We start from the raw sequence: 14,570 nt of genomic DNA, 5'->3' as shown, positions 1-14,570 counted from the left end.
TGTACACTTTCACAGCTCCCCCTCCCTCACACACAAGGACTCCAATGCATGTGCAGCCGTGCACCCAAGTGGTTTTATCATAGAAAGGGGACGGTACAAAGAATTACTGATTTACTGAATTAAAACTGAAAGGACAGAAAAGATGCACGCACTGGCCCAGGGACAAAAAGCAAGCCAGTCACAAAAGGGTTTTTCTGTTGTTTTATTTACAGTAGTTAAGTAAGTAAAGAAGAAGATATAAGAAGACAATGCGTGAATAGACATGAACAAGAACATGTGAGGAATGCAAGTGGATAGAAAGCACATGTAATTTATACATATTGCATGGAAAGACTACCACTCAGTTTGGCATAAGCAACAACATAACATAAGATAATGCACATGTGTGAAGACCAAACACTCACATCAGATGACATTTCTGATACATTTAAATACTGTAGTTCAGTACTGTAGTTACAGTAGTTAAAGCTATGCTGATTTAGTGAAAGCACACTGACTGTATAGATTTAGGTAAAGATCATACTTTGTCAAAGTGACTCAAATGAATCAGTTATTTTGTTGCACTATACTGGAGTAAGCCGAATAGGACTGGGAGAGAGCATAGTCGCTAAATTACATTTAACAGACCATGATACATATCACTATCAGATGGTTTTAACCAATAACTGATACTCATCAAACAATATCTTGTAATCACAACAGAATACTACACACATTATAGAGTCCTGACTAAGCACACTGTAGCAGTATAACTGATATTAGCATGTGAAATAATACATGAATAATAAACAATAGAATAAGTGGCTTTGATAAAATACTGGCAAACTGAGAGACTGACAAAGGCCAAAATAAAGCAAGTGGCATTTTTCCATAGCCTTCACTGCCATCTTGTTCAATAAAAAAATAATGAAACCAGGTACCTGACAAGTGACACTGTCATAATAATATCAGTAATGGTAATAACAAACAATAACATACAATACTATGAACACTTAATAATAATAATAATATATATATACACATATATATATATAATGTCTATATCTCAATACAACGCATGTGGCAGCAATGAAGCCTTAATTTTTTTAAATACAAAACTAACAACCAAACTATCCAACCCAACCAACAAGCCAACCATCCAAACAAAACAACCCCCACACACTCCCCCCACCCCACCCCCCACCTCCCCCCCCAAAAAAGAAAAAAGTTTTTGCCCTCCACGCAATGGAAAAAAACAACAAAAAACACACGTGCCAATTTCGCCCTTCATGCCTTGCCTCTCTCTGGCAGCTATACACAGTTGTTTTTCGTTTTTTTTAGATGTCTTTCAATGCGTGTGTGCGTATGTGTGACTGAGTGTGTGTGCATTTATAGATATCTTTGATTGTGTGTATGTGTGTGCGTACGCGTTTCTCAGTGTGTCAGTGTGTGAGTGCATGCATGTGCGAGTGTGTTGTGTATGGTTGGTGTGTGTGTGTGTGTATGTGCACGCACCTGTGGACAGGAGAGAGAGAGAGAGAGAGAGAGAGAGAGAGAGAGAGAGAGAGAGAGAGAGAGAGAGAGAGAGAGAGAGAGAGAGAGTGTGTGTGTGTGTGTGTGTGTGTGTGTGTGTGTGTGTGTGTGTGTGTGTGTGTGTGCGTGCGTGCGTGCGTGCATGCATGCGTGCGCACATGCATGCACGTGTTGTGTATGTGGGAGCGTGCCCATGCACCCAAACAGTGATTAGGCGAGGGCGCTGGGCGTGTGTGTACCCTACATTTCTGTGGTGCACCTGTACAGTGAAGGTTCAACTTAAAGTCTGTAGTTGTGGGCAACCTGATGGTGCCGCTTACACGGTGCTAGCTCCCCAGTCTACCCACACCACACTGTGTACTGACAGCTCTTGAAATTCTGCAAGACAACTCCCCCTCCCCTCCACCCCCTCTCTCCTAACACCCCCTCACCCCCACAAACTTCCACCTTTCTGTGTCTCTGTTTATGTTGTAATCTGATTTCGCAAGAACATCCCTTCTCTCAGCTCTCTGTGTTCTTTTCTCCTCTCTCTCTTTCCTTCTTTTTTCTTCTTCTCATCTTTAAAATAAAGATTTCCTTGGAAATTTTTCTTGTTTGTTCACTTTTTTTCATTCCTTTTTATTTTCTTTTTTGTTTGTTTGTTTGTTTTCAAGGGTTCGATTAAATAAGCATGATGCTTGATCTATTACCCTGAGAAAACAAAAATTATTCATTTATTCTTTCACTCTCTCTGCATCTCTCTGTGTCTCACTCTCTCATGCTCTCTCCCTCTCATATGCCCTCTCCTTGTTGTTTCTCCACCCCCGTGTAAACTGCACTTTTGGAGAGCAAACAAGCTCACCTTCTCTTTGTCTGCAGTGTGTTTGTGCCCGCACACGTGCAGCATTTGTTTGTGCCTGTACATAAGCTGTATGCGTGCATGCACTCCTGTACGTCGGTCTGCATTCTGTAGTTTGCATGCAATAGGTTAGAATGTCTCACACACACAAACACATGAACGCACACACGCAGAGGCGCACAAGTGGGTCTCCCCCTTATACCACCATAGACACACATAGATATAATGTTGCGACAGTTTGAAATGATCCCGACATTTTATACAAAATTTCAAGAAATATTTGCAGATCATTAAATTATTTACCAATACTACTTCTGTTTTATATCACAACTTAATTGTACTCAAACCTCCTATTAAAGTATGATAATACACTGGTAATCAGGTCTTGGTTAATACTACAGTAGATGGGGGTATCTGTGCACATGGGCATAGGCAGGTAAAAAGAGATTCAATATCAGAGAAACAGAGTGTGTGTACATACCCCGTGCCTGTGTATGTGTGTGTGTATACAGTGTTTCCATGTGTTTGTGTGTGGTTGTGCATGCATGTGCGCATGCATGTGATCATGTGTCACGCATGTGAGCATCCATATGTGTGTGCATTACACTGTAACATGAGTGACACTATGTGTATGCGTGTGCACGCATGTGCGTGTATGCTTGAGAGTGTGCATGCGTGCGTGTGTGTGAGAATCAGAATGATTTGTTATGAAAACCTTATAGGTTTATAGATACAACAATAAAATGTGTGTGTGCGTGCGTGCATGCGTGTGTGCATGTATGCGTGCATGCGTGTGTGTTACATTTCTCATGTAAACCATGAAGGTTTCTGGACAAAAAACTACCCACCACAGAAAAGTCAACAAATCAACACATAAAACACACACCTCTCTCCATCCAAACAAACTTACAGGGCACAAGGAAGGTGACTCAACAACCGCCGGATTGCAGACTGACAGACTGTGGAATCAGTAGCAAGGGCTGTGGGTCTTCAAGGGCTTGAAGAGTCAACTTGGAGAGGAAACTGGACCCCAGAGGCTGCTGCCGGCCAGTACCCGCTGATCGCTACCTCCTGCACTCCCAGCTCTCCTCATGCAAGCATCCTCATGCAATCAAGTCCTGTAACACATAGAAAGAAATACTGTTTTCCACCTGTTTCTTTTGGTCTGGTTTCTTCACAGACTCCCACTCTCTCTCTCTTTCTCCTCTCCCACCTCTATCAGTGCAAATGCATGCTCATGCTCGTGATTCTCTCTCTCTCTCTCTCTCTCTCTGTCACAGACACACAAACACACATACAAACTCAGCTTCAAAATAAATCATATCCTTGACTGCTGATGACACAGAGTATGCTTGTCAGAGAAGGGCTGACATCAAACTGAGAAAAAAACAGCGCTTACAGGTCAGGACGTCCATAACAATGTCTTAATTTGAACTTTTCCTCTTTAAATTTTGCTTCACTTTTGATGTGCAAAATCAGCAAAGTTACACCATACATAAGAAACGCAAAAGTAGTTATTGATCTTCAAATTTGTACAATGGTAATCCAATTTCACCAAGATTCAGCACTGAAGAGGTTAATGAACTGCTCCAGGACCTACAGCAAACATGGAAGGTGGCAAATGATTAAAATGCTTTGCAGGAACAGTGTCAGTAAGGGTCTGGGTTTGAATCCTGGTCTCGATCTTTCTCCTAAGAGCAAGTGAAAATTCAAACTGAGCGTCAATTCATTCAGATGGGACAATAAACCATGGTACTGAAAAAGAACACATGGTAATATAAGTGTTGTCCACTGGAAATATTCTGCAGAAGAAATCCACTCTGACTGGTACATAAGTATATATGCATAAACACAAGGCCTGACTAGTGCATCAGATTGTGCTGACAGTGTCAGGCATCTTCCTCGCAGATGTGGTGTAGCGTACATGGAATTGTCCAAACTAATTGTCCATGAGAAACGGAAACTGTAAAACATCAAAGCTCTGTTATCATAAGCCCCATGAAGAACATGGCAACAAAAAACCCAAAGTCAAAGTGATGCTTGCACCTGTCAGGTTTCAGTCATCAAACGTGCAAATCCTCTTGTGCTGAGTTGAACTCTGCAGAGATGAAGCAAACCCCCCCATCATTTATGATCATGTTTATCACAACATTACGCCTTAAGAATGCATACATTCATTGGTCCCAAAGTGGTATTCTTATCACAATTGTAGGTTTGGGATTTGTGTGTGTGTGTGTGTGTGTGTGTGCATGTGCATGTGTAAAGCAGGATACCTAGCATGTGTACATGTTACACATCATGAACAGATGACCATCGCAATAGAAGCCAGTTCTCTTTCTCTCTCTGTATCTCTCTCTCTTCCTTTCTCTCCAACACACATGAACAGAGCAGAACCAACCTCAATCACACAACACCACTACACAGTGTCTCCTGAATGTATCTTTATTTGGTGGGGAAAAAAAGCCAAAGGTTTTAATCCCACTTTCTCGTATATTCACAACACAGGTCTTAACAAATTGAATGTACCAAAAATAGACCTGCTAAACACTATTTGTGGCACCGTGCCTGCTAGAAAAGCTTATTGACATAATCGAAAGCAGTCACAGTCCACAGTGTTAAGCCAATCACGTAATGGGGCCAAACTGGAAGAGGAGTACACAACTTGGTTCTAGCCCCAGTCTTGACAAATATTTGAGGAAAGGAAGGGCAGGTTGTGGATCTGATGGAATAAGTACTTACTGAAGCCATGGGGAAACTACCTGCAGAACAGTTGGTCACAGATCTGATGGAATAAGAAATTATGAAGCCAATGGAAACTGCCCTTTGCCTCCAACTTATTGTAGGATTTGCGAATTTGACCTCAACGCAAAAAAGCTGCAAAATTTCTTTCAGTTCACAAGATCTAATAACATCCCACAGGCACAAGAACAGAAGAAGCTGTTGCTGTGCTGTGGGGGGTGCTTTCCTGCTACTTTCCAGAAACATCATCTCCATGAGTTAAATGCAGATCAAATCTTTGTTTTGATTTTTGCTAAGTTAACAGCACAAGTTTTGTCTTGAGAGTCGGACTGACAGTGACACCTTTTGCTTTTGTAGGAATTACTATTTTTACTTGGAGACATCACTGTTCTCATTATTTCTGAATGATTATCCTGCAGCTGTTTCCACTTGTTCCAGTACTTTTGGTTGATATTTTTTTGAGTTTGTTTTAATCATTCTATTTTCCCTAAGTTCTTTAAACTTGGGTTTCCCCACATGCAGTTCTCTATGGAAAGTTGTTTTGTTTTGCTAGTTGTTTGCTTCAGTTGTTTCTAGAGATAACAGACATTGTGTGCTTTTCGAGATAATAGGCACTGTGCTCTCTGTTGAGATAAAAATGTGTCATCTTAACAGGACGTTTCCATTTTGGGGGCAAACTGTCATAACACATTTCAATTCCTAATGTGATTTTGAGTATTACATGCCAACATGCACATCATGGGTGTGGCATTTTAAAACAAAAACAAAAAGATAATCATTATGACGTCCCCCAGATGCTTGAACTTTCACTCATTTTATTATCATTCTCCTTTTAAATTAACCCATTTCATTTCCTACCACACCCAGCCAGTCCTGTATACTTATTTCAATCCAAACAGCAAGAATGGAAAAAAGAAGACAATTCCTTTTTCTTTTCTTTTTTTGCAAGCTGCAGTCCATTAACTATTGTTTTAAGCAGGATACTTAACTTCCAAAAATAAAACCCAGCATGGAATGAACAGTAGGGGGTGGTGACTCCACAAATGGATCAATAAATGATTCATACAGTACCAAAATATTCCAACCAGTGTTGTTTTTACAAACATGTGCAACCCACACACATTCGCAGAGGAAATAAGTTTCGTTTCTCTTCTTACACTAAGTCTTGTTCTTTCACGGGTAAACAGAATCGCAGGTAAGCAGAAAAACAGAAACACTGGAGGTAATAATAGTAATAATAATGAAATGTGTAATATCACTTTCAAACCTCATAAAACACTTTATAATAATACATCATAAACGAGAACACGCACACTGGCATGCCCACACACACACAGTGAAGAAATAGATATGGAATGGAGTGCCTTTATCATGTTGAGAATGCTTGAAAAGGAAAGCCTTTACATTTGATATAAAGGATGTGAGTGAAGGACTGTGACAGACTGAGAAAGGCAGTCAACACTGGGTTTGGGACTAAAGGCTAACTACACAGGTACCGGAATGTGAAACTGACAAACCAAGTCAACAGCCTAAAGCACAGGATAGTAACTTTGTAACACCTATTACATTTATTCAAAAAAGGCATTCATTCAATCCCAAACAAAAGAGGCAAAACCTTCATGGCTTATGTGATTCCAGCTGAACAACAGCAACAAATCATAAGACACCAACGGTAGAGGAGGGGGACAGGGAGGGTGATGCATGTAAGGGGGTGGGGAGGGAGGTTACCAGTACATACATATAACTATCTAAGTCATATTTTTGCTCACCATCTGAAACAGTGTTTGTAAAACTACACTTGAAAGAAAAACATACTCATTCGATCTTTGATACAAAAATTCTTGTACATCACATTTATTTATCTATGGATCAGAAATAAGCATTTTTGACAGTTCTCTTTTTTATGTATTCATGGGCAACAAATCCCATTGTGTTTGTATATACAATGCGAACTTTTTACACCATGATGGACAGCTACATATTAGCTCAACATCTGGGTAGCGATACTGTTTTTTTCTGGGGTAAGTGGTGTGTACAGATTATTTTCATTAAGTTTTAAATCCACACTCTGGAACAGAACACAGGATTTTTCAAGTGTGTATTTGTGATTTATGCATGAACGTACATGTGTTAGTGACAGACTGGTTATTAACAATGTCTTTACTACAGTGACATTTTTCTTTACAAGCTAGTCATGTCTGTAACCCTCTAAGTACTAAACAATGGTGAAATGGGACTACTCTGTCAAGAATCTAAAATGCAAGCTCAATTTTTACCACAGTGAGCTGACAGCCTTCAATGTCCAGCAAGCTTGTCAGCAATAGCCAAGGGATCCAAGATGAAGAATCAGAATGTTCCTGCAGTTATGATGGGTGCTTGGCAATGATTTTCAAATATCAATGACCCCATTAGTTGGTAAAAAGTTCATCAGCAGTGATAACCACCACCTTCCTCTTCCTATCATGACATCAAAGAACTTTAAAGCAGATGGGCCAAAGAAACCTGAGAGGAAAAAAGGCACAAATTGAGCTGTATCATGAAACATATGATAAACCTGACCATCATATAGCACCAAAAGCAGCTCCAAACTTAGATGTAGGTCACTACATACAGAGAGACAGACATGTGCGAACTGGCAGATAATCAAGCATCCCAACACTACTGTTGCACGTCACAAGTTCATCAGACACACTTTTCTGATCAGATCTGATCAATTCTCTTTCTTCCTGACCAGATATATATTATTCATATATCCACATCTCTTTAATACATATGTACACACACACACACACACATCTTTTCTTTTACCTATCTAACAGGGCTTGAAATACCAACCAGTCCAATTGTCAGGAACAACTAAACCTTCTGGTGGACAAGTGGAAAAGCTCCCTCCATCAAGACAGGTGACTGAGCAGTCAGCTTCAGTACATACTGATCACACTTCCTTCCTCCCCTTTTCAATGAGACACGTTCTACAACAGTACAAGTTAAAAATGCCAGCACTGAAACAATAGATATGACTTGTAATTTGCTGTAAGACCTGTGAGACTGCAAGTTCTTGTTGGTAGTGAAATAATTACATTCTCTCAGAAACTGTCACATCTATTAACACACTCAGTGACACACCATGGCACACACAAACATTCACATAAAGTGAATGTGGACACTCACCTGAACAACTGACACATTGTTTTTCAGAGGTGAAAATAATATTAATGTTATTATTCAGTTCACTGTGTGACTGAGATCACAAGTTGGAATAAATGCAGATGAGGTCACACACACACACACACACACACACACAATGTGAACAGTTATCCTATTTATCGCAAACAGTAACAATACAAGACCAGCAGTATCTTATGAAGGTCAAACATTGAAATTAATCTCTGTGCCTTCAAGATAACCCCATGCGTGCTTCAGCACACTCACTAACTGACTCATTCTCTCTCTCTCTCTCTCCAGTGACAGATGAGAGCACAACATGCTATGTCCTTTATTCCATGTTAGCAAAGAAGATGAAATTCATATTATGCTTAGCTGTCATGCTCTTTATGATATGAGGATGAAATATATTCAACCATAATATGTTCATAATCCGCGACACTTTTGATTTTATTTGCATATATGTCCTCCAGCAACAAGATTGCACAATCTCATCTGGCATTCTAAATTTACGCTGCTTTAAAACGTAGATTACAAAAGTGATATGAATGTGGCCTTAAAAATATATGGATTCATTGTTTATTGTTATCTATAATTCATGGTCATGTTACCAGATGCATTTGTGTAATTGGTGTATGACTGTCCCCTTCAATTTGGGGCCTTGTCCCAAAACTGAAAAAGACATTTCACATCAGCATTCATTCTGTCTCTCTCTGTCTCTCTCTTATCAAAGCACTCTGAAAAGCAATAATGCATCCATATTTATAAAGAACAAGAAAAAAATATACAAAAGATATGTGTTCGTTTTTTCTTTTGCTTTTGTTTATCTCTGCTTTTCCATTTTTCAGCAAAACACGACGTTTTGATTTGTCTGCCTTTCTTGCATGCATCCATGCACGCACACGCGCACACACACAGACACACACACAAGCACACAGAGTGTAAATATATCTAGTGGGGTGCAGGGAGTATATTCAATCACATTCCCCTGTTGCTGCTGATGCAAAGTTTTCACACAAGTAAGTTAACGAGTGCATGGGCTTTTGCCATGATTGGCTAAGATTGGCACCAAAATCCTGTTCCAATTGTCTGCAGGCAACCAGAATTAAATAAAGAAAGACAGACAAAAAACAACAGAAGGCAGGAAGGAAGGGAAAGAAAGAGAGGAAAGAGAGGGGGTGGGAGAGAGAGAAAGAGAGAGAGAGAAGTGATGAAGTGGGAGAGGGAAAGACAGGAGAGGTGAGGGGAGGTGGGAGGAAGAGACCACTGCACAATGGTGGACTGATGACCGCATCTACCCACACCACAACCACCCTCCCCCACCCTCTGGCTTCCCTAAAGGTGGGGTGGAGTGAGTCAAGTTTTCCTGTTCACTCCTTGCATTCATTGTACGACTTTCTTTGACGTCAACTGAGTTTAACCCTAAAGATATTTGACTGTGAAGACATCCATCACAAATTCACATGACTTGCACATTCTTATCATCCAAAAATATCTTAATGTAAAATTTTCTTGATAACATCGCAGGAAAAAAAAAGTCACTTCCCATATAATTTACTTCACTTACTTGGCATGACACATCCAACTGCAGACAACCATGTACAATGACCACACAAAAAAAACAACACATGTTTGTGTTGATGGATGAATGACAGTGTGGATGCAGGAGCTGGAAGGATGAGATAAGAATCTAAAATAAAAAATTTCAAAGAATGTAGGTGAGGGTTGTGGAGGAGGGGAGGGTGGTAGTGGAAACAACACAAGGCATACATCTTCTAGCCCGCCCCAAACTTCCCATACCCTCTTGGTTTTCAAAAGGACAAGCCAAGGACATAACTTCAGACGCTAGGTCCTGACATGAGTTAACTCATCAGCTCCAAAACATCCCCCACAACACTATAATTGACTCTGAAATTGACCCTTATGAAAGTAAGCAGGCTCAAATTATGTAATTAAAAAACACCTGCTATCTTCAGAAATATTAACCATGCTATCTACAGCTCACCAATTAACCCCAGCACTAATGAACATCTTTTCCAATAAGCTGCTAACACCTGCACTGCTTCGTTAATTTCCATTATCTCTGTAACCTCTTCACTAATTATGCAATGTATCCACTCTTAAATTTGTCTGTACCATATATACTCGTAGCAGTCGCAAGAGAGTAGTGAGCCAAACTGGATCTAAGGAGTGGATAAAAGCAGTCTCTTATATAATTATGGCACTCCATTCCATATCTGTCCTCTGCGGATTCATGTTTATTTCTTCCATGCAAATGTGTGTGTGTGTGTGTGTGTGTACACGTTCTTGTCCGTTTTGTATCTGTCATGCTATTGTAAAGCGCTTCGATAGGTTTGCAAGTGCTGGAACAATATACTATATCTATCTTCTTCTTCTTCTTTTTTTCCCCCTTTTTAAAAAAAAATAATTTGTACCAATCGAACGATTACGATTATAAAAAAAAAGAAGTAAGGTTGTGTCCTGCTCTCTGACTGAAAGACGTGGATTTCGATCAGAGAAAAAAAAGAGTGGACGCATGCCTATCCTGATCCATGACAGAAGGGCTGAAGTCAATACTTTACCTTGTACCTAGAAGGAACATGTAATAACGGGGAGGGAGAGAGCGAGGAGCCAGAGGGAGAAAGAGAGAGAGAGAGAAGGAGGGGGAGTGAGAGAGGGAGGGGAGAGGGATGGGGAGCGAGGGAGAGGGGGCGAGGGGGAGGGAGGACAAACCGACAGACAGACTGACAAACAAAAGATTAAGCGGGCGGGACAGGGAAACATTCTGAGAGGTCAGAGACAGCGGCCGACAGAGGCAGCGGCGACAAAGACAACCGACTGCCTGAACTTTCTGTCCCTTCCATTGATGAGTGCGACTTGCCCGATATCTATTTCTTGCCATTCACATCGCCCCCCAGGCGGCAATTTGTTGTGGTGATGGAGGCAAGAAAAGCCAGGGAGGGAGGGAGGGGGGGGGAGAGAAAACAGGAAGAGGAGGAGGAAACACACAGAGAGAGAGGCGGGAGGGGAGGGGGGTGCTGGCCGTGTGATGATGATGATGGTAAACCCCATAACGAGATTCGGAACAATGACGCGAGCTCCACCACATCGTTAACCACTCACTCCACCCCACCCCGCCCCATCCCACTCCCAAAAGACTGTAAGGAAGAAGGAAAGTGAAAGAAGATCTGAGAGAGACCACATCAGGGTGGAAGGTGGGGTGTGGGAAGAAGTGGGGGCGAGGGGTGGGGCAGGGGGGGATGCGACGATGACGGCATCGGGATTGATCGCTCGATCCTCCGCGAACACAGAAAAATCGGGAACGCCTGATTGGAACTCCCCACCCCCACCCCCACCACTCCCCCCCTGTCACCACCTCTCCCACAACCTTCTTCTCTTCCAAGACAAGAACAGCAGCAGCGGCGGAAGAAAGAAGAAGGTTGTAGGGTGCCGTCTGACGTAACCAGACAAATTGACCTAGGTGTATCTCCCCTCCCCTTCCGCATCCCTCCCCACCTCTTTCAGTCGATCACACTCCTGTCAGTCTCTTTCTCTCTGTTGCGTGCACATCACTGTCAATGCAACAATGCACGTGACTATCGCGTTTGTGGCTGATGAATTCAAAGTGCATTGTATTCATAAATACTTTAACAAAATGTCTTCAATCACCGATATGTGTGACGGGACATTAAACAAAAATTCCTCCTCCTTCAAAGTGCAGGTTTTAAAAGAAAGGAAGACAAGAGGAAGCATTTCGGTTTTGATTAATTAATCGCCCGTGAACGTTTTTATAACACAAAACGGAAATCGAAGAATGTCATAGTGAAACAAAACTACACCACTTTCAATAAACAAATAAATAAATACAGTCACTTCCTTTCTTGACCATCCCCACTCTTCCAAGTGCAATGTTCATCTCTTTCACAACACATACATGCATTCTATACAATTCCACAGTAAATAAACAGTCAAATAGTAACCAACCTCAAAAACATAATGAACTCTCTCTCCCTCTCTCTTTCTTTGACAGAAAGAAAGAATGGGCCATGTCTAAAATCTTGAGACTTGAATAAAAAATGTTTCGCGCTATGAGTTCTGCTGCATGTAAACATGCATGCACACACAAACACATAAATTTTCGTTTTTGCCTTACAACCTGTTGTCTCTTCAGTACCTTTATCACATAGATTTTCACTAATTTCAGTCTTTTGGAAAACACAATAAACAGGGTAGTCTTATGTGAAAGATTACATGTTAGCGGGCATGCATAGAAAGACTGAGCCAATGGAAACACCTGCATATGAAGATTCAATGGGAACAAACAGTTGACCCTCATAACAAATAGACCTGTAGACAACTCCATGTTATATTCAGTAAATTAGTCTCTGTGCTTGATAATTCTAAACAAACAAAGGCTGCCCAGCAGTGATGTATTTGTTCTCCCTGGGTGTATGGGGGATGAACTTCAATTTCAAACAAACAGATTTTGTGCTGTGGACACAAATGTGCTTTACGTGCAATTCTATTTTCCTAATCATTAACATCATCACCATTGCAATGATGATGATGATAATGATGATGATGATGTTTATTACTGTTATTATTATAATACAAAAACTGAACCACATTATGATTTTTATCTGCAAGCTATTGAGAAAGGAAAAAAACAACAATTACAAGAACTATGAGTGGTACTAATGTCTTTCCAGCAAACTTATGGTCACTGTTAAAAAAAAAATAAAAGTCTGTGCAAGCTTACATTAAAATTTCATGATTTGTGGGGTGTTTTTTCTTCTTCATAAGTACTAAGTGTTTAATTATAAAAATTCTCTGAGACTTGCCTATTCATGAAACTAATTACAACCTGCAAAATATGAAGGTACCCATCTGATGAACAAACAAGGTGTTGTGCACAGTCGCACACACACACACACACACACCTCCAATTCCCCCCACCCCAAACACACAGTGGCAGTGTCTGGGAGGAGAGACAGCAGTGCAGCTGCCAGCAAATAATTCTGCGTACACATTGCATTGCAACGATCACCAATGGCTGTCACACCAGTAATGAGCTGTATACATAAAGATCTCTCATGACTACTCCCGTCCCGGTACTGGGATGATAACAATAATTCACGGTGTGCACACTGTGATAGCCTGTCCCATTGATGTCCTCATTATTAGAGAAGTTGATGAAGCGTCAGTATCTCATTTGTAGCAGCAGAAAATCATGCCTATGACTGTGAAGTGGAAATGGAATCCAGACACACTAACACACACACACACACACACAGGGGGATGGGCGGGTGGGGTGTGGGTTGAATTAAGCATGCACACAAAAGCCATGACACAGTCTATGTATAGCTGGAAGAGAAAAGTTCATCTTTTTTCTTTTGATGTGAAAGTGCCCTACAACACCATTCCACATTTGAAATCTCACAAATAGCCTGCCATGAAATGAAAACAACACCAATCTGTTGAACATGCTATAAAGTATTTCAGGATGCCAAAAACACATCTGGGGATCATTAAAGCAAATCTACCACCAAGGCCCAAACTGTCAAATTATCTACATAATTTGACGTTCCTACAAAACTGGTTTATGTAGGTGCCTGGAAAATGTTCAGAATGAAAAGTCAGCTTTAGACACTAACTATAGTATTCCAAATGATTACATCCTCACATATTATCTGCAGCAACAAACAACAACAACAAAAGAGTGAATTAGTCATATTTTCAAATACCATCAGTTTTATACTCCTCCAAAATTGCAGTAATTTGCACAGAATTTGTAAAGGTTACTGTCCCAACACACCATTCTGTGCCAGCGCAGTGTTGCAAGTATTTCACATACTACTTGTTCCTAGTCCTCCACAGGAAAACCAGCTGATGCTGGGGGAAAGAAAAGGTGGGGGACAGGGATGCCCAGCCTCAAACTACCCCACCCACCCCACCCCCCCAGCTGGGTTTTGCCCCAGTGTTATTCCGGGCCATCCTCAATTACTCCCTGGGGTCATAAAAAATATGTGGCTGGTCAAGGCCAACCATCCAACTTGGGAATTAATTACCCTCTTTCTGTGGATTTAATTAAGTTACTGAAAAGGGAAGGGAGGTCATACTGGGCCAGCCTTTACTGAACCCCCCTCACCCCTCTTTTCCATTATAACTTAACAGAAGCAAACATGGAAGAGTTCCACTTTGACAGACCGAACTGATTTTAACTGGACAAAATCATTCCCTGAGGATTCAATGCAAACTGACCCAGAATGACCACCATATCCATTACCTGGGAGTTAACATCCAACTATGGGGTGAA

General features: G+C 41.0%; 1 protein-coding gene across 8 annotated transcripts in view; it reads right to left on the bottom strand.

The window, feature by feature from the left end:
• Nucleotides 1-14,570, bottom strand: part of LOC143299785 (plasma membrane calcium-transporting ATPase 2-like) — a 169,681-nt gene that overhangs the window by 138,440 nt on the left and 16,671 nt on the right. For all 8 annotated transcript variants that reach the window (XM_076613201.1, XM_076613209.1, XM_076613200.1 and 5 more), the window contains exon 2: nt 3,261-3,468. The gene's annotated coding sequence lies outside the window, so the exon portion shown is untranslated. The remainder of the gene's footprint in view (nt 1-3,260; nt 3,469-14,570) is intronic.

The sequence above is a fragment of the Babylonia areolata genome, chromosome 25 (assembly GCF_041734735.1).
Source record: "Babylonia areolata isolate BAREFJ2019XMU chromosome 25, ASM4173473v1, whole genome shotgun sequence".
NCBI lineage: Eukaryota > Metazoa > Mollusca > Gastropoda > Neogastropoda > Buccinidae > Babylonia > Babylonia areolata.
The sequence above is the reverse complement of the archived record's forward strand: the minus strand, read 5'-3'. Positions and strand labels throughout refer to the sequence as shown.